This window comes from Aricia agestis, chromosome 1 (genome assembly GCF_905147365.1).
Source record: "Aricia agestis chromosome 1, ilAriAges1.1, whole genome shotgun sequence".
NCBI classification, from domain to species: domain Eukaryota; kingdom Metazoa; phylum Arthropoda; class Insecta; order Lepidoptera; family Lycaenidae; genus Aricia; species Aricia agestis.
Genome location: NC_056406.1, coordinates 1,729,588 through 1,752,111, shown reverse-complemented (window position 1 = coordinate 1,752,111; position 22,524 = coordinate 1,729,588).

The window sequence follows — 22,524 nt, the reverse complement described above, 5'->3', positions numbered from 1 at the left end:
ATATATATATATATATATATATATATATATATATATATATATATATATATATATATATATATATATATATACTTAGTAGAATAGACTATAATATATTATACATATAATAAATAAATATATATTTATTGTTTTATATTAGATTTTATGCTGCTCCACCCTTTGCCTTTAGATGTTGTGACATTGGCTTGGTGGAGAGGGGTCACTCAAGCTGGGTGGAGTTTCTAGGGTGTTAAAGAGATATCGTTCTGTGTCGAATCTACCCGCCATGTGGCTTAGGACTTTATCGTTCCTGTCTTTTATAGCCATTTTTATGTTATAATCTTTTATGTGTTCGGTTGACACCTCCGTGGCTCTTTTTATGAAGCTTGCCACAGCGTCTCCATCAGTGTCAGTGTAATAGACACAGGTGTTAGTGTGCCGGGATATGGCTACAACTGCATGAGGAACGCTGTCATGGATTGCCAGCTTTCGGGACTTGGTCTGTATGATGATCACCGAGGGACTCGTTAATCCCTGAGCTTCATGGATTGTGAGGACGCGAGAGTCCGTTCCCGATCCATAGCCTGTATTAGTGAGGGCTGCTTTCTCCTCTTGTGTGTGGACAAGATACAGGGTATTTATATTGGTTTTAGGTATTCCCGCTCCTGTATACTTCATTAGCTTTAGGGACCGCACAATTTCCTTCGATGAATAGATGTTATTATAGACCATGCTTAAGGCGTATGCCACATCCATAGGGCTCCTGTGTGTGCAAGACAACTCCTGGGTGATGCTGGTTACCAGGTTTGGACGAGTGTAATTAAGTTTAAAGAGGTTTTCACGCTCTATAAACGGGAGTTGGTTAATATCTCCAATGCGGATGACATCGTTGGCGCTTGTTAACTGATTCGCCATGACGATTGAGCCGAAATGGTTCATGAGGGCCTCGTCAACTATCAACCTTTTGTAGGTTTCTTTTGTCCCATTTACCAGCAAAGAGGTCATGGTACGAACTTTATCTTTAACTTTGTTGCCAGTTCGTAGCGATAGCCTTTGCTTTAGATCCTCGGCTGCTTTGATTGTCGTTGTTATTATAACGTCTGTTTCCTCATTGAAGTTATTAATGATCCAAGTTGTCTTCCCACATCCAGGAACGCCATTGACCCACGAGTAGTTGATAGGTTTCGCGAATATATCCCAGTCCATGCTGGATTCGGGGTCCCCAGATAGGACTTCTGCCATTTCTAGTATCCTGTCTTCCAGCATTATTCTGGTACATTCCGCTATTACCACTATTGGATCCTCAGATTTTGTGATAAATTTGAGTGTTCCCGTGCGTTTTGTCTCATCCTCGTCCAGAACCACGAATCCGCAGTCGGCACTTAATGCCGCCATATACTGCCCTGTCATCGCCCCGGCAATTATTGTGGAGGTGACATTGTCGTATATGGCAGCTTTTGCATCCTCGAGTCTCACTTCTAACAGCTTTTGATTTTTCCGCTGATAGGCCTGCATGATCTTATTGCAGGTCAAGAGCTTTATGGTCTTATTTGCTCTTATTATCGCCTGGAACTCGAGGAAGGCATTTATTATATGATCGTCGGGGTTCTGGGGCAGTCTGAGTTTTGGCGGGAGTACTTGCCCGAGATCGGCCCTATATCTTTTCTAAGCGATAAGTTGAGAATGGCGAAATATAGAGATAAGGGTCATAAAAATACGTGCGATACCTCATAAGATTCGGGAAGACGTCTAGAAAAATGTATCGGAAGCGTGTATTAGCACACAAAAAATTGCAAAAGTTATAAGCAAATTAAGTTGCAAAAAAAAAAAAAGGTATTATGTTTTTTGTTAAAAACTCCGAAACTATTAACATTTAAGAAATTTAAAAAAGAGATTCTTAAAGAAGAGGAAATTTCCATAAAAAAATCCCAACTCCCGGAATTCTGTCTCTATTATTTATAATTTAAATTTAACGCTGAAAGTAAGCCTCCGCGCGGCATTTTTAGGTAGCGCGCACGGCTTCAAAACCGAGCACGTCACACTGATTATTTTTTTTAAAGGCATTAAATATTAATTTAAAATTTTCAAAAACTTATGGTGTATTCCGAACACTTCAAAGAATTTTCTCCCGTTGGAAATTTAACTTAAAGTTAATTTTTCAACGAATTAGACAAATGTTAACTAACGAAATTTTTCCGAACTTCCGTCCTCATTGTACTTTAAAGAAAATGTTTAAATAATTTTCGTAAAATTTTTCACTTCGTGGAGCCCTTGATATAAACATACTTAACAAGATCACGCCATAAAAGTTAAAAAAAATAATTAATACTTTGTTTATAATCATTTTTTAACTTGAACAAAAAACTAGAAATCCACGTAATATTGTCAAAAAAAAAATTGTTTAATTTATTATCACGTTATTGATTTCATATCAATAAAGGACATGTATTAACTAAAGAACATTTTTTTTCCGCCATTTGCTAATTAAAAAAAAAAATTAAACCAATGGACTATTTCGATGCTTTTAAAAATTTTTTTTCTTACCTTTATTCTCTTGAAAATATTATGATTTTTAGAAACAAAATTTTTTCTTAATAACAATATTTTATTGTTTATAATCGTTTTTTTTAATATTTCTATAGTTTAAATTATTATTTTAGAAAAAAAAAATCCTCTTAAAAATCATGATTGATCGTCCTCAATATGGATACAAAAACTCCTAAAAAAATACAAAAACAACGATGTACAACAAAGTACAGAAAAATTTTTTTTGAAAAGGTTCAATAAAAAAAAAATTCTGCACTTTGTTGTACATCGCTGTTTTTGTATTTACTAGGAGTTTCAGAAAAAGAATATAAAAAAGTTCAGATTTTTTATAACAAATTTTTAAGTTAATAAACAATGAAATTGTTGATAAAAATTTTTTTGCTTTTGTAACCATATTGAGGACGGTCAATCATGATTATTAAGAGGAATTTTTTTTCTAAAATAATAATTTAAACAATAGAAATATTAAAAAAACGATTATAAACAATAAAATATTGTTATTAAAAAAAATTTGTTTCTAAAAATCATATTATTTACAAGAGAAAAAAGATAAGATTTTTTTTTTAAAAAGCATCGAAATAGTCCATTGGTTTATAATTTTTTTATTAGCAAATGGCAGATTTTTTTTTTTATAACTTTTGCAATTTTTTGTGTGCTTCCGATACATTTTTCTAGACGTCTTCCCGAATCTAATGAGCTATCGCACGTATTTTTATGACCCTTATCTCTATATTTCGCCATTCTCAACTTATCGCTCAGACTATATATACAGAATCCAGTGACTCAGCAGGCGGCCAAGATAACGTTTGTTCCGATTGCGTTCATTTACATAATCCTTTGAGCTTGATTCCGTGGCAGGCAATTTTTTGTCCACTTAGAGACATAATATGAGGTTTTTAACACGACGCGACGGCGACAAAGACACCAAAAACTCGTAGTGGTTACAAATGATTATCGAGATTTGAGACATGAGTTATGTTCAAATGATTAAGGCTAACAATTATTTTCAATTAAGAGTCCGGGTGCCATCGATATTCTCATACAATACCGAGATCATTTCCCATACGAGAATATTTACCATATTTAAGTTATTATTCAGCTTAAGATAGTAATTACCTAGGTTCCTGTACAAAGATTCACTGCAAAATATTTACATGCCAAAAATATGAACGATAACAATATTTACATACTAAATTGTAATTGTTCATATTTTTTGGTATGATCTTGGTATTACGTTTGTATGAGAAATGAGAATTTCGGTGGCACCCGGACTCTTAAAGACTAAAATAAAGAAAAGCGAAGACTATAATAGAATATAATAGAACTTTTAAGCACAAGGAAGTTACTTTGTGGATGCTCTAGTGATCCATAGTTGGGAGAGGAAAAAGCTAAAATCGTAAGGAGGATAAACCAGTCCCTATACCGTTATTAGCTGGAACTTGAGAACTGGTTGTCGATGGATACTGAATCCTCTACATTTTAGAAGTACTTTTTCTGAATACTGATACTGAATTCTCTAGAGGTAGATTCTAGAAGATGTTTGAGTATTTGTCAGCAATTTTAAGCGTTATTTTTGATAAATACAATAAATAAAACATATAGTTTTCAGATCCATAATCATTGATCTATATACTTAATACTTATAAATAGGTACCACAGACATATAATTAAATACAAGGTGGCGATCTACGTGAGGTGAGCCACGGTTTTTTAAAATAAGACAGAATCTATCTATTTAATCTATCATCATCAATATTATCATCATGTCAAGTAATGACATACCTTGGCCTGGCACAATTTGATAATGTTATGATTAATTTCCTGCGGCGAGAACAGTTTTCAGCTTGTGTCTTGTGTCGCTTGTCACACTTTACGAAAGGCTTTCTATAACCACTAAACAAGATAAAAGAAGATAAGTCGTTAAATATTGAACTAAAAATAATAATAGTTTAAATGAGAGGAGTTAGTCATATTTCCAGTAACAAGCTGGCATGAATCCAGACATAGAAATTAGAAAATACAAAGTTTACCATCTCTCTATCTTGACCTGCATTCGGTGAAGAACTAATCGAAGTATTTTCAACAACAACAAATTGTATTAGATTTATTACTTACCTTATATTGATAATTCATATTACTTGGGAGAACTTGTCTCAGATATCGACTGTACTTAAATATTTCTCTTTTGAATGGAGGACCTAATTTTCTAGGATTTTTAGGTCTAAGAAGTTTATAGCTGCTAGCTGAAGCCGATTATTACCTCCATCGTGGGAATCACAGACACAATAGATTTCAATTGTTATGCGGCAGCCGGCTGCCGCTTACAATTTATATTACTAATTGATAATAAGCTCTGTGGCAATACTTCGAATTGACTTCATAAATTACAACGTGCCTCTAGCCTTGTGATTCTATGAGATTCTAGAATATTCCGTAGAAAAAATTGTTCTCAGGCGTTAGCTAGATATTGCTATTTACCATAACAGAGGTATTTGGCCTTTTGCAGTCCCTTCACCGGTCGATTTATTTATCACTCGGCATCAGAGACCTTGGGGGGCCTCGTAAATTATTATGCAACATCATTCCCCATATTACACTACGATAAGATTATTGTTGTGACGAACCATGATAACAAACAAGAGGACAATCAAGTGGAGCCTCCAGCTGGAATATAATAATAATAGCTCCCACACCGGTTTCGGTGACGGTAGCCGGTTTCATTGAAACCAGGCCAGCTACGCAGGAGTAATTTTTATAGTGCCCAAGTGTGTGCGCAGTACACAAGACCACTCTCTATTCCTTTACTCTCATAACCCAGTGGGGCGGACGACCGACACGACTGGCGAGAGATCAGGCGCAGGACCGACTTTTTACATGCCCATCCGACGCATGGATCATCTGACAATCAGGTGATCAGTCTGCATTGACCTAACCAAACTTGGAAATAACATGTTTCCAACGCGGGAATCGAACCCAGCTAGCTAGAATATAGACTGTTAATAAGTTACAGCAGGCTTTGAGCACTTATTAGTATAATTTTAACTACAGCATTGAGTACCTATGGAAAACTAGCAATGTGACTGCTAGTTTCTCAATATTTAAATGTTAAATAATAATATGACACAGGAGAAAGCAGTTTCAAAGCGGTTAGTGATGATTTAAATTCGATTTCAAGATAAAGACATGAAATTAGCGAATCGATTTTATATGCAAAAGAGTTTCCTGACTCGAGTCTTGCTAATCGTAACTTTAAGCCAGTGGTTCTTAACCTTTTAGTCATGAGGGACCATTTTACCAAAATATGTTTGTCTAGCCGGGGACTACCCAGTTGGATTTTCTACATTATATTTTTTGTTTGATAAAGAAAACAAGCACAACTTTATAATTAGCACTCATTTTTTTATTTGGCAAAAATCTAAAAGTTACAGATTTTAATTTAATGTGATTTTTGTGACTGCATAGTGCATACTCTTTACTAACTTCTGAATTCTCACAATATATGACATACGAGTATGTATTATTATTTATTAGGATGGTTTCGCGGACTACTAGCGTAGCTAGCACGGGGTTTCCCAGTCGATTCTTCGGAAGAAAGTAATGGCAGTTTCTTTCCCATGTCTACATATCTTATTCCCGAGCATGGCCCCACCCATCGACTTCAGTTTCAGTGGACAAAGACAAGAAACTCTTTCCATAGCAACCAAAGCAACGGCAATTATTAATTTTTTGACATTTAGTTTCTTGGTTCTTTTTTTTTAATTATGGCACCTCGGCTATAAAACCATGGCCAGTGTCGAGTAAATGGCGGCAAATTCAAAAAATCGACGTGTAGCAACCTTGTCTATAGTGTTATGATTTGAGTAAATTATCTTATATTCTATTCATTTTACAGTACTAAAATTAATAGTTAATTTTATACTGGCCACACTGACAACGTGCAACCCCTCCCATGGTCACCCCATTTGTAGTGGGGTTGACAGATAAAATTGGGTATATAAACCCCAAGAGCGCATTATAGGGCCTATTTGATCGAGAGAAAGACTACTAGAGGAATCTATGTCCAAGAGTGAACCAATTGTCTACTATTAAAGTAATAAGAAATAAAGTATAATTATATTATAACGTGGAGTTTTTGTCATCTCAGAAGAGGGATAAACCCAAAGGTACGTTGCATCTTTTTATAATCAAGTCTAAGTGTCAGTTCAATAACAAGACTATTTTTAGGTTTTCAATTTGTATAATGTATAGTCATTCCTTTTTTTTTTTATTATTACCCTTCGAAGATTGAATACACACAGTTGTCTGTTGTATTGGGATTGCGTAGTCTGATCAGGGCTACTCTCTGGTGATGCGCAGTTTCATTGCGATCGACAATTCTGACGTGCATATGCATTTGACTTGTTGGGGGATTGGTTAGGGCTACTCTCTAATAGCTCCGCAGGTCAAAGCATGCATATCGACTAGCTGTGTGAATTATTCTGGAATATTATAGTACCTCCTTTGTAGTAAATTACTTATTTGCTTGTTATGGAATTGACTAGTCATTTTTGTGAATTTAAACCTGACGTTAGCACTATTTTAGTGTTGACGGTAATTTCGTTCATACGATTTACGAAAACTTTAAAAATCAATGTGAACAATTTTCTATGCGGTGTGCACGTGCCACGTGCAGTAAATTTCGAATCCACATCAAAAATTGTTAACATCTTAATAATCGGGCGAACTTCGTATCCCCTCGAAAATTAAAATTGACTTGTGATTTAAACGCAACTAAAAAATTCACGGACATCAACGAATATTTCAAGATAGTTTAAAGTACATTTTATTATGATAAGGTCGTCGACCCGATTTTGTCGGTAGATGTAAATTTTTTATTATTTGAGACGTGTTTAAGAATACGAATTCGCTTAAATAATGTTATCAATATAAGCCGGTAATACAAATGACGAACTTTTTACGAATCACAATGAAGTATGATAATTTATGATCGGTTACTTTTATCTTGAGACCCAATTTCACCAACCTTTGTTTGTTAAATCCTAACAAGGCATTTCTTAACGGACCTTAGAAAATTAAGCACTCTCAAAATACTTATGTCAGTAAAAATCTAACAGCGGATTAGTAAATGCAATGTTAAGTGAACAACGAGTGAACAACTATCAATTCGTTCATTCTTGTTATAAGGCGACGAAATTGTAATATACAAGATTAATACGACATGTTTGATGCAATGTGTCACTTTCTTCCTTATTAGTATAATAGTAGATTATGCGACCAAATTAACATATCACTGATCGCATACATTTGTTACGCTATAATAGTTCTTCTTAATTTACTGAAAACATGAATCATAATACACACTTTTATTTACATATTTCGGTTTAGTAATTTTGATACAAGTTAATGTCAAGGAAAATCCGAAGGCTGAATTTTTGACAAAGTGAAAATAAATAATTATTCATAAGAATGAAAATAATTAATAATAAGGACGTAGCGGAAACATGGCGGAAAGACTCAAAAATCAAAACAGATTCTTTTATTGGTATTGCATATTATTTAACGGACCTCCACAAGGAATTAAATTTAACACCGTGTTAGGTGATTTAACATGACATCAGGACATGGTGGAACGCTCGATAGCTTTAACAGGCCATTAACTGATTTAACAAGCTATTATTTATTTAACATTGCTTGATGAAACTGGGTCTAAAGCTCGCTTCTTTGTGACTTTTTATTAGAAGTGCGTTGAATAGCTGAATTCATGCATTGTATAACTAAATTTACATTCTCGAATGAAATAAAACAGCTGTGGAGTGAACCACCGAATAGATAATATAGCTGTGGAATGAACCACTGAGTACATAAAATGGCTGTGGAGCGAACCACGGAGTAAGTGAAATGGCTGTGGAGAGAACCACTGAGTAAATGAAATAGCCGTGGAGTGAACTATAACTGTAAAGTTTCATGAAGGATATTTATCACTTATCACTTGCGAATTCAAAATTTTATTCGGCTTTTTGTTAGATCGCAACATTATGAAGTTACCTTATTGGTATATACTTACAAGATTATTGCTACTGACACTCATCGAATTATGCAATTACAAATTTTGATTCGATCATAATATTACGAGAATTTGTCAAAATTATACAATTTACCGATATTTGAATACATAATTGATTCATCGACTCCAAATGAAATTAATTAAATGTAATGCATAACATACATCCTGAAATTATAATGCCTAAAGATTCTGAAATTTAAGTGACTTGCAAAGTACAAATTAAACAGTGTATTAAAAACTATTTTTACGTAGCTGTTTGTTTACGTGTATTTAAATTCTGGAATAGAATATAGAATAGTATGTATTTATAATTTTGGTATAGTGTCGAAATTTCTGCCTCATTGGCATGGTGATATTGATTAATTCTTATACATTTTATTTAAATTTTATTCTAATAAACATGCTAACGTGCTTTACTATTTGAAAAGATGAAATCATTGACATTTAACAAAGAAAAGTTTAAAAATATTATTAGATTGGATTATTCATTACATTTTCATTATATCTATGACAAAACAAGGTCCGTCAATAATTTATTCAAAAACCCATTGGGAGTCGATATTAAATAAATAAGTAAATATTTAAGTTAATGCAATATTGTCAAAATAGTAGTTATTTTAAGTAATGAAGTAATAATTTTCAATTAAATATTATTTCAATAGATTCTAAAGCTACAATGTGTTCTTTATGTAATATGATTCAATGAAGTGAATGGTTTATGTCGAAAACGTTAAATTCCAGAGTAAAATGAGAAGTGTGGAGGACAAAAGTGTTGAGCAAGGCGGGACTCCACCAGGCACTCCCCCTCTGTCGACTTCGAAACGACGACGCACTAAAAAAGCGCGACAAAGGAGTCCGTCATCATCAACGTCCTCGAGCGATGAGGACGCATACCGCAAGAGACGCAAGAGGTCAGTGCGAATGTCTACTAATAAGTTGTTAAGAATATTTAGCAATTGTTCTGGAGAGTCAAGCAAAAATACTATGTTTAGTAATAGTAATTATAATAATGTGATACCTGAATTTGACCCTTCTAACAAAGCTCAAACCATCAAGTCGTGGTTGCGTAAGGTCAACGAGTGCGCTGTGATTTATGGATGGGATGAGAGGCAGACCATCCATTTTTCATTGCAAAAATTGGTTGGCTTGGCGAAAAGATGGTTTGAGACTTTGCCTACTGTTATTTATACATGGAGGGAGTGGCAAGAAAAACTTCTTAAGGCTTTTCCTAGTGAAGAAAATTTTGCCAGACTTTTAGAAGAAATGTTACATCGCACTTCAAGGGCGGACGAGAGCCTTAAGGGAGTATTTCTATGACAAATTAAGCTTCGTAAATAGATGTGAAATTGATGGGAAAAAGGCACTTGACTGTATTATTTATGGAATAAGTGATAAATCTATTAGGAGCAGTGCTCAGATCCTCAACTGTAAAGAACCCGAGGATTTACTCAACTTTCTGTCCTCTCAAAAACAGCAATCAGTTACAAATGTCAAACCTCGTGAGCGTCCCTGGAATAGGTCTAGCAATAGTTACTCTAAAAATTTTACAGGCAATAATACTCGTAATAACTTTCCATCTGTCATTTGCTATAATTGTCAGACTAAAGGCCATCCATTTTTTAAATGTCCCAAACCAATTATAAAGTGCAAACGCTGCAAAAGAATAGGACATGACCATGACGATTGTAAATTAGACGTGTTGCGATCAACAAATGCTAGTGTTGATAAATCAAAAAACCACCCAGAACGAAATACTTTGAAAATTGATACGGTTAATAACGGTAATGAAAAGTATTTAAAATCTGTATTAGTAAATGACATTACATTTCAAGCATATATCGACTTCGGCAGTGAGTGTACTCTTATGAAAAAATCCGACGCGGACACACTGCAATTAGTTAAAAATTTTGAAAATGTCCCAGTAATACGGGGATTTGGCCAATCGTCAGTGATACCGTTGTATAGGTCGGTGGCTAATATAAAGGTAGATGAGGTTGAATCGTGTATTGAGGTTTTAGTTGTCAATGATGTGGAAATGCAAAACTCTCTAATTATTGGGCAGAATTTTACAGAGTTATCTTGCGTAACTGTTCTTAAAAATTGTCATAAGTTAACTTTTTACAAAATCCCTTGCCAAAATCTTTTCATTAATAGTACAAATGAAAGGTTAAAACTTTATATTTCTAATTCCATCGAAGTTTCTGATATACAAATAATTCCCGTACATTCCGACACCGATTACACAGGTGATGTTATTGTCGAGGGCTTTAGGGCAACCGAACCAAACAGAGAGTATAGTTTGTTTAAAGGCGCTTATCGGATGACTAATGGAAAAGGTAGCGTTGTTATATCTAATCTGTCACATCGCCCTATATTTTTTGAGAAAAACACTTTGATAGCGAGGTCAATTCCATTCAATGAGCAAAGTGTCTGTCAAGTAAATAAAATTGTCAAGGACGTGACAACCTTAGAACCTTTAAACAGAAACGAAATAAAGACTGGGTCTCATTTAGAAGTCGAATTTGTCGACAGACTGTATTCTCTCTTACAAAGCTACCGGGACTGCTTTGCCACAAAATTAGAAGAGGTAGGCTGCACACTTGATACTGAAATGAAGATAGATCTCATTGATAATAGGCCGATTGTTTACCGACCATACCGTTTGTCCCACTTAGAGCGCGAGCAGGTTCGAGATACTATTGACGAATTACTGCGGAACGATATTATCCAAGAATCCAGGTCAGATTATGCTAGTCCAATTTTGATGGTCAAAAAAAAGAATGGAGAACAAAGACTTTGCGTTGACTTCAGGGCGCTTAATAATAAAACAATTAAGGACCGTTTTCCCCTCCCGCTTATCGAAGACCAGATTTCGAATCTAAGTGGAAATAAGTTTTTTACAACACTTGACCTGGCTTCCGGGTATTATCAAATCCCTATGGCTGCCGAGAGCCAACACCTAACGGGGTTCGTTACGCCCGATGGGCACTACGAGTTCAAAAGAATGCCCTTTGGGCTGGCAAATGCACCAGCCGTATTCCAGAGAATGATTAACAGAATTTTAGGTAATAGGCGTTTCGAATATGCTTTGGCATATTTAGATGATGTGCTTATACCTTCGAAAACGATCGATGAAATGTTTTCTAGACTCGAAGAAATATTAAAGCTTTTTAGAGAACACGGTTTGACATTAAAATTATCAAAATGTAGTTTTTTTGATACTTCAGTTAATTACCTTGGTTATGATATTTCTTCGATCGGTATTCGACCAGGAGAAGCCAAAGTTCAAGCGGTTAAAGAGTTTCCTGCACCAAAAAATGTTAGAGAAGTCCAACAATTTCTTGGCTTAACCAATTACTTTCGCAAATTCATACAAAACTACGGTGAAATAGCCCGACCACTTACAGCGTTATTGCGAAAAGAAGCTTTATGGAAGTGGACTAACATAGAGCAACAAGCCTTTGCACTTTTGAAGGATAAACTAGTCAGTAGACCAGTTCTGGCACTTTATGATCCCACCCTTGAAACAGAGCTACATACCGACGCAAGCTCTTTAGGTATAGGGGGTATATTAATGCAATGGCAAAAGGATAACAGAGTTCTAAAACCCGTAGCTTATTTTAGCCGTCAAACAACGCCGGAAGAAAAACACCTTCACTCCTACGAGCTAGAGACATTAGCTGTTGTATGTTCTCTTCAGAAATTTCGCGTATATCTTTTAGGTATTCACTTCAAAATTTACACAGATTGTGCAGCGTTACGAACTACTTTAACAAAGAGGGATCTGGTTCCACGGATAGCACGTTGGTGGTTACAAATAACAGAGTATACTTTTGATATTGAATATAGACCAGGCGTGCAAATGTCGCATGTGGACGCCCTTAGCCGAAACACCAAACTATCCGTTGAACCAGCTGATAATTTATCCGTTAACATATATAATATAGAAAAAGAGAACTGGCTGCTTACGTTGCAAGTGGCAGACCCTGATATTTCTCGAATCTACAAAATTTTAAAACCAGAAAATGACCCAGAGTGCAAAGAAATATGCGATAACTATGTTGTTAAGAATCATGCGGTCTATAGAAAAGTTAATGACAGGTTATGTTTGGCTATTCCTCGTAGTGCTCGCTGGCCAATCATGACGAAATTGGCCACTTAGGATACGCTAAGACACTTGAAAGGATCCAACAACAGTATTGGTTTCCAAAATTAAGAAAATTTGTCAAAAAGTACGTCGCAGCTTGCTTAGAGTGCGCCTACAACAAAGATACCACATCAAAGCAAAAGACTGGTTTCCTACACCCCATTCAAAAAATAGATATTCCCTTTCATACGGTCCATATGGAACATCTTGGACCTTTTGTAAAGAGTAAGAATGGTAACTCTTACATTCTCACTGTGGTAGATGCATTTACTAAGTATGCATTCGCTAGACCAATCAAAGATCTTAAAACAAAGACTACCATTAAAATTCTAGAAAACATATTCTTTGATTTCGGTATACCAGCTAGGATAGTCTCTGACCGTGGTACTTGTTTTACCTCGGCAGCATTCAAAAGCTTTTGTGATACACATGGCATCAAACATGTTTTGAATGCGGTGGCTTGTCCAAGGGCAAATGGCCAGGCTGAGAGGTTCAATCAAACTATTCTCAACTCCTTAGCTGCACAAAATGCAAAAGGTCATGAAAATGAGTGGGACAAGTGTTTAGGTAAAGTGCAGTGGGGCATTAACAACACCGTCAATGCCTCTACTCAAAAAACTCCAACCGAAGCCCTGTTTGGTGTAAACATGCGAGACGCGCTATCAAATAAACTTAATAGCGAAATTGATCCCGTTAGTAATATCGATAAACCTAATTTAAATGAATTAAGAAGTGAAATTTATGAAAATATAAGTAGAATGCAAACAAGACAAAAGGCTAAACACGATGCTAAACGAGCTCCTGCCCCAAAATATGAAGTAGGTGATTTGGTTAAGGTTCTTCGCAATAATTATGACAATGATAAAAAAAGTAAAAAACTCCTTTCAAAATTTATAGGTCCATATAAAGTTACCGAGGTTTTAGGAAATGATAGATACAGAATTAATGAGGTGCCTGGCTTTAATAAAAAAGGTAAATCTTATAATACAGTCATTGCCTTTGACAGAATGAGGCCTTGGATACATGTAAAATCATTGGAAGTACACGACACAACTTCCAGTGATTCCAGTGATCAAAATAATTTATAATGTAAGGTATATTAAAAATAAAATTTTAATGATCAAGTTTTGATTTTATAATAAGTACTTAATTACTATTTGATTGTAAAAGATAATGTAAAATAATTTAAAGTTTACATTTTTTAACACATTTATTGTAAATCGTATCTAATTTTTCATTTTTTGTCTAATGTATTAATAATTATAGTTATTATTAAACAATTTGAATTTAACAATTAGGATTCGATTTTTTCCAATTTTGTAATTATAATAAAAGGTATCGTAAAATATTATGTTATATACAATTGTATCAGAAGTTTATAGATTCGCATTTAACTTTACATTTTCAATGTCTTTAATGTGTTAATAATTACAATGTGTTTTTAATCTACTAATTGTAGACTATTAGAACGATTTTCTTGTGCATTTACTAGCTATGCAGGTTTTAAAGTGCATCGGGACGCTGCACGTTGTCGGATGGCCGAATGTTATGATTTGAGTAAATTATCTTATATTCTATTCATTTTACAGTACTAAAATTAATAGTTAATTTTATACTGGCCACACTGACAACGTGCAACCCCTCCCATGGTCACCCCATTTGTAGTGGGGTTGACAGATAAAATTGGGTATATAAACCCCAAGAGCGCATTATAGGGCCTATTTGATCGAGAGAAAGACTACTAGAGGAATCTATGCCCAAGAGTGAACCAATTGTCTACTATTTAAGTAATAAGAAATAAAGTATAATTATATTATAACGTGGAGTTTTTGTCAATAGCCGGAATTATAGTTTTGATCTACGAAATACGAATAATAAAAACTAAGGAACTTTATTATTCGTAGTTTGTAGATCAAAACTATAATTCCGGCTATAGACAGGGTTGCTATACATCGATTTTTTGAATTTGCCGCCATTTATTCGACACTGGCCATGGTTTTATAGCCAAGTGCCATAATAAAAATAAAAACAGAATCAAGAAACTAAATGTCAAAAGCGGATCGTCATGCTTAACATATAGATTTCCAAAAGCGAAAGATATCGAGATACGAAAGAAACTTTTACTCCAATGTTTTTCCGGTAAAACTGTCAAAATTTAGTTTCTTTCGTTTGTCTACGTGCTTGTGCTAGCTATGTAGGAATGCCTCCAGGGACCACCAGTGATCCGCGGACCACCGGTTAAGATCCACTGCTTTAAGCCATATGAATGATCTCGATTTTTTATTCTTTTAAATCTTTTGTATTAAGTTGAACTTTAATCCTATTGTCAAGCGAAGCAATCGCAGCTAGAAAAGCTTTTTTTCTATAGTAATTGAACATCAAAGATTGGAACTTCAAAATAAATTCAAAAGATAGATTTACATATTTTAAAAGAAAATGTCAAGTGTATGTACGAAGCTATTGCCAAATATGGTAATTCCAATTCGTTTCAGATGAAGATAAGCTAGCCTTGGAGGAGCTCAAAATAAAAAGATATCAAAATGTTCTACTTTTATGTACTATCATAATTCATAGTCTACAAATAGAAAACAGGTCGAGGACTTGATAATACAACCTTCTAAGATCAGTTGATAAAATAACCTATTATGATTATTGAAACAAAACTAAAATACTGAGTACGTTTTACTGGCACACCCGGAGACGAGCCCCAGAAAACGAGCAGCGAAGCCGAATAAGCGTTTTTGATATTCTTTTTGCCACCAGGTACCGCTGTGTAGCTTTAGGGTCTATTTTTTTTTTTTTTTAATGAAAGAAGGGGGCAAACGAGCAAACGGGTCACCTGATGGAAAGCAACTTCCGTCGCCCATAGACACTCGCAGCATCAGAAGAGCTGCAGGTGCGTTGCCGGCCTTTTAGGAGGGAATAGGGTAATAGGGGAGGGTAAGGATGGGAAGGGAAGGGAAGGGAATAGAGGATGATAGGGAAGGGAATTGGGCCTCCGGTAAACTCACTCACTCGGCGAAACACAGCGCAAGCGCTGTTTCACGCCGGTTTTCTGTGAGAACGTGGTATTTCTCCGGTCAAGCCGGCCCATTCGTGCCGAAGCATGGCTCTCCCACGTATAATATTTATCGATATCATATCGTTTTTACGCTGTCTTTAGTTGGCCCTTGATGGACTAATTTTTTTTTTATTTTTTTTTTTAATTATAAAATTGGGGCCGTCTATAGACTGTTCGTCCATATCCTTTTTTTGTTATTTTATTATTTAGATTTTTCGCACCAAGGATAATTGAAATAACATTATGAATTTTAATTAATTGTGGTCCATCACGCCATGGACACTTTTTTTTTTTTTTTTTTTATATATGTGTATATGTATATTTAATAGAATAGAGTATAATATGTTATACATATAATAAATAAATATATACATTTATTGTTTTATAAATTGCATAATAATAATATTAATGTTTTGAACGGTGAGGTGAGAGGTCCCAGTCGGTGTGGCGGCCAGTAGATCCGACATTTTCCGATTTCCTTAGATTTTATGCTGCTCCACCCTTTGCCTTTAGATGTTGTGACATTGGCTTGGTGGAGAGGGGTCACTCAAGCTGGGTGGAGTTTCTAGGTTGTTAAAAAGATATCGTTCTGTGTCGAATCTACCCGCCATGTGGCTTAGGACTTTATCGTTCCTGTCTTTTATAGCCATTTTTATATTATAATCTTTTATGTGTTCGGTTGACACCTCCGTGGCTCTTTTTATGAAGCTTGCCACAGCGTCTCCATCAGTGTCAGTGTAATAGACACAGGTGTTAGTGTGCCGGGATATAGCTACAACTGCATGAGGAACGCTGTCATGGATTGCCAGCTTTCGGGACTTGGTCTGTATGATGATCACCGAAGGACTCGTTAATCCCTGAGCTTCATGGATTGTGAGGACGCGAGAGTCCGTTCCCGATCCATAGCCTGTATTAGTGAGGGCTGCTTTCTCCTCTTGTGTGTGGACAAGATACAGGGTATTTAGATCGGTTTTAGGTATTCTCGCTCCTGTATACTTCATTAGCTTTAGGGACCGCACAATTTCCTTCGATGAATAGATGTTATTATAGACCATGTTTAAGGCGTATGCCACATCCATAGGGCTCCTGTGTGTGCAAGACAACTCCTGGGTGATGCTGGTTACCAGGTTTGGACGAGTGTAATGGGCATTGTCCAAAAAAAATCACATGTACTTTTTATATTTTTTTTCGTTAAAATAGGGTATTTTAAGAATATAAATTAAATAATTTTGAAATTCATTGGCTAGTTTTTTCTCAATAAATTTTCAAAGTTTCGCTCTGACGTCATCATCGGCCGCCAATTGACCTCTGCATATGTTTTAAATTTCCTTTCAATCTTATTTATAATGGCTGGTTCGTCAAATGCAAGTTCTTATTATGTGAAAGCTGATACGAGAAGCTTACTAAAAGTTCGAAACGTAATGTTGGTCGAATTTATTGCTAATTTAACGCCATTGAAGGTCAAACAAAGGTTAAACGTATTTGTTCAAAAATATAAGTAACTAATGGGTATTTTTTTCGTTTATATACAGAAAAACGATCACTGACCTTATTCCTCGAAATGTTTTTGTAATGAGCAATATTTAAAAAAAATGGACAATCCCCATTAAGTTTAAAGAGGTTTTCACGCTCTATAAACGGAAGTTGGTTAATATCTCCAATGAGGATGACATCGTTGGCGCCTGTTAACTGATTCGCCATGACGATTGAGCCGAAATGGTTCATGAGGGCCTCGTCAACTATCAACCTTTTGTAGGTTCCTTTTGTCCCATTTACCAGCAAAGAGGCCATGGTACGAACTTTATCTTTAACTTTGTTGCCAGTTCGTAGCGATAGCCTTTGCTTTAGATCCTCGGCTGCTTCGATTGTAGTTGTTATTATAACGTCTGTTTCCTCATTGAAGTTATTAATGATCCAAGTTGTCTTCCCACATCCAGGAACTCCATTGACCCACGAGTAGTTGATAGGTTTCGCGAATATGTCCCAGTCCATGCTAGATTCGGGGTCCCCAGATAGGACTCCTGCCATTTCTAGTATCCTGTCTTCCAGCATTATTCTGGTACATTCCGCTATTACCACTATTGGATCCTCAGATTTTGTAATAAATTTGAGTGTTCCCGTGCGTTTTGTCTCATCCTCGTCCAGAACCACGAATCCGCAGTCGGCACTTAATGCCGCCATATACTGCCCTGTCATCGCCCCGGCAATTATTGTGGAGGTGACATTGTCGTATATGGCAACTTTTGCATCCTCGAGTCTCACTTCTAACAGCTTTTGATTTTTCCGCTGATAGGCCTGCATGATCTTATTGCAGGTCAAGAGCTTTATGGTCTTGTTTGCTCTTATTATTGCCTGGAACTCGAGGAAGGCATTTATTATATGATCTTCGGGGCTCTGGGCCAGTCTGAGTTTTGGCGGGAGCACTTGCCCGAGATCGGCCCTATATCTTTTGTTTTTATTTGCCGGTGTTTGTGTAGATGGTTCCCTCAAAAAAGCCTCCATTGCTAAAGCCTGCCGATTTGTTTGTGACGAAGCCTTGATCCGAGAAAGGGTGTTTTTATCCTCGATCATTCTTTCACGATGAAGTACTTTTTTGATGGATCCCACAAACGCTTTTAATTAATAACAGCCCCCCCCCCCCTCGGTACGCCCATGCATATAACTAAATCAGGATTACAATGGATTAACTAGTGTCTAGTACCTACGAGCAACAGGAACCTTTGACATTGAGCGACGTATGAACGATTGTGGCGATGTTTACATTATTGGAAACGAACCACGCTTCACGAATTACAGTCAGCAAAACATGCAGAGTATAAAGTATTAATAGTATGGCTAATTATGGTAGAGCTACGTTTGAAATTAAATATTATAATAATGTCTACGTTGCAAATACTTGCTATGCTAAGTACTCACATACGGTTTTGCTCGATAGTTTTACTCCGAATCGAAGGAAATGACATATTTGACATATTTAATTCTTAACTTACTTAGTAATAGATCTTTAGTATGGTGGCACTTCACATTGCTATTTGTATTTGATGTATTCGCCAATCACCATGACGTGTAGACGGTATGTTTGACAAAGTATTGGCCTTATTTGCCAACTTGACAAATACGACCAATACCAATTTATTTAAAAAAAAAAAACAACAAACAATAACACGTGGGAGACATGCTTCGGCACGAATGGGCCGGCTCGACCGGAGAAATACCACGTCCTCACAGAAAACCGGCGTGAAACAGCGCTTTCGCTGTGTTTCGCTTAGTGAGTGAGTTTATCGGAGGCCCAATCAGGGGATTGGGCGGTAGGGAAGGGAAAAGGGTAGGGACCCTTTTTCCTTCCCTACCCTCCTCTATTTCCTTCCGTACCCTCCCCTATTCCCATCCGTATCCTCCCCTATTCCCTTCCCTACCCTCCCCTATTACCCCTTAAAAGGCCGGCAACGCATCTGCAGCTCTTCTGATGCTACGAGTGTCCATGGGCGACGGAAGTTGCTTTCCATCAGGTGACCCGTTTGCTCGTTTGCTCCCTTATTTCATAAAAAAAAACACGTTGCGCCAGCGGCCAGACAGACAGACAGACAGTAATAATATTAATGGCGGCTCTCGACATAGGAGAACGCGTTGGCCAACGCGTCTGCAGATGCGTTGGCCCAATGTGTAGAACGGGCGTTCGCGCGTTGGCCGTAGGTATTTAGACGTTGGCCGACGCTTGCCGCGCGGGTCGGAAATGTCGGCAAAAGATCAAAGGACATTTGTCGCAAGCTTCGCGCTCCATCCACACATAGCCCGCGCGATCAGTTTGCCCGGAGTTATAATTATGATGATTATAATATGTAATAATTTTTGTATGTAATAATTTAATAAATAATAAGTAGGTAATAAAATAATTACTTATATTATTTTAATATTATAAAATATTATGTAAAAGTGAGTTTATTTCTTTGTTTGTTACGTTTTCTCGCCTTTTATTTATTTATTTCGAGAAATTCTTTAAAAACTTTTTCTTGTCCACATTTACAAAGTAATTATAAGCTGTGAATAAATAAACAGCTGCAGCTGTTAGCGATTAAACATCCATTTTGAATCCGTCCGCACATTGGCGCGATCCAAAGCATACTGAACGACCTTCCTATCAGCGTTGCCAGAATGTTACTTTTGTAACATTTTACGTTACTTTTGACCCTTGCATGTTACATTCATGTGACATGACTACAGATGTTACTTTTACGTTACTTTTGGTAATTGAAAAAAAAAAGATGTTTGAAACCAAAAATGCGAAAACGAAACGCACTAAGTTTTATTGAGTTTTGTCGTTACAGCTGACAAGGCTTTAAATGAACGTGGCGAAAAAAGGAACTACCACTGCCATCATACAAAAACGCCATTTTTGACAGTTCTCCTTTATCAGCAGCGCACCGCCGCGCCGACGTTCATATAATTAAAGCCTTATCGCACCTTAGTTTAAAGTTTTGTTTAATGACCGTCATGTAACATGTTGGTAGACTTGGAGCTAAAGAAAATAAAATGCCTTCGTAAAAATAAAATATAATCGGCCAAGTGTGAGTCTGACTCGCTCATTAAGGGTTCCGTTCCGTAGAGCAAAAATAGGCCAAAAATTGTGTTGTTTTGTTTATAAGACCTTATTTTATAATATTTTCATTTGAATTTTTTTTTTATTTATTAATAAAGTATACACATATTTAATAAAGGATTTTGTGGAAATTTCAAGTGCCTACCTGTTACCATTATTGATATCCAGCACAAAATGCCAAAAAATCAAGTTTGTTGTCTGTGAAAATTTCATAAGTGTAGCTTTAGCGGTTCTTGCGATACAGCCTGGAGGAAGATCCAACCCCCCCCCCCCCCCCCCCGTCATTTAAATATTAAATAATACGAAATGTTACTTTTCCCCTCAAAATGTTACTTTTTGCATGACATTATGTAACTTTGGAACATACAGCACTGGCAACACTGCTTCCTATGTGTGGATTACTCACAAACGCCGTTGCAAGCGCAACGCGTCTGCAGACGCGTTGGCCAACGCGTTCGCCTATGTTGAGAGCCGCCATAACACGGATATTATGGAACTATGGATATTTTCAAATAATAATGAAAAACACGTTATGCAGTGATTTAGTAAAAGAAAAAATATTTTGTAGTACGCGTGGTAATTTAAATATAATCTTCCATACCTATGGACGATTAATCAATCAAGAACAAATCAAGAAGAAAAACGAATAGCATAACAGCCACGACACGAATTTCGCGTTATGGTCTTTTTGTGATTGCCAGAACGCGTCGTGGCCGTTTTCATTAGAGCCACGACGCGAATTTCGCGTCGTGGCTGTTTCACTGTGACCACAACGCGTTGTGAGCCATTTTTTCGCTCATTGAGCGATTTCGGTCTTTGAGCGTAACATATACGTTAATAATTTCGCCAAAATGCAATATTAATAGCCAATAGGTAGCAAATACCAATAGCCATGGCCCATGTGTAGTGCCACCATTACAGGAGTCAGAGAGGATGTCAGATTTAATGCTAATAGTTTTACTGTTGAATGGGCAAAGGCTAAAAGCAATCCACCAATTCTTTTCTTTCCTTCTCTCTCTCTCTCTCTTTAGAAAAAGAGAAGACTCTTTCTCTATACTGCTACAACTGCAAGCAATACACTTGTACTGCAGTACTGCTAGTGTACAGATCGTATCGAACAAATTTTCATATTCAGTAACGAAGCTTATCGAATACTAAGGTTGGGTTGCACGAGAGGCGTAGTTAAAGTTATGGTCAAAGTTATGGTTATAGTTAAGGCTAATTTAACTGTAACCTTAACTTTGACCACAGAATTTGACAGAAGACGTCGCTGGTCCGACAAGGCTTTATAAGAACGTGGGCGGGGGCGCTGCTGGTAAAGGAGAACTGTCAAAAATGTATTTTTTCGCCACGTGCATTTAAAGCCTTGTCGAGCTCTATGGTTATGGTTAAATATGGCGTCTTGATGGCGTCCATTTTTAACTTGAACCAAAGATTTGACATTTTGCATTGTAGTTAAAGTTATAATTAAAGTTACAGTTATAGTTAAAGTAAGTTGGTGCAACCCACCTTATGGATCATTAATTGAGTCATACATATAATAGCTGTAGTATTTAACATTCGATATCAGTTAATGAAGGAAGATTATAGCGTATTTAGGAAAGCTGCTTGTGTAATTGTAAATACTTAGGTAAGGATCACCTATCGATAGAAGATAAAAGATTAAAGTGGATTTGCGTTCCAAAAGACGTTGCGTAAATACCTAGTACCTACATAGTAACTTAATACTACGTAAATTACGATCGATAGACACCGTATAGTCTGCAAATACGTTGACTCCAGTCGTATCTTATTATAAGTTATACGTTGTTGTTGTATAAACCGATCACAATCTTCATATTGCTTGCCAAAAGTGCCGAGGAAGGGGCAGTGTTCGATTTTTAGGTCTCTTTGGTGGGGCGAGGGCTAAGTAGAGCGGAGATCCTATAGTGCCTACTTGTAGCTTATATTAATATTACAATTTACAGGCACGGGACTATAGTCTTGTGTGAAGCCTATAGACACACTTTCACATTTATAAAATTAGTATAGTATGGATATATATATAGATATATACAATGTGTCCCGACACCGGTGTCCGATCCTTTAATGTCATGATCTATGGCATACTTTATCGACAAATTGGCTCT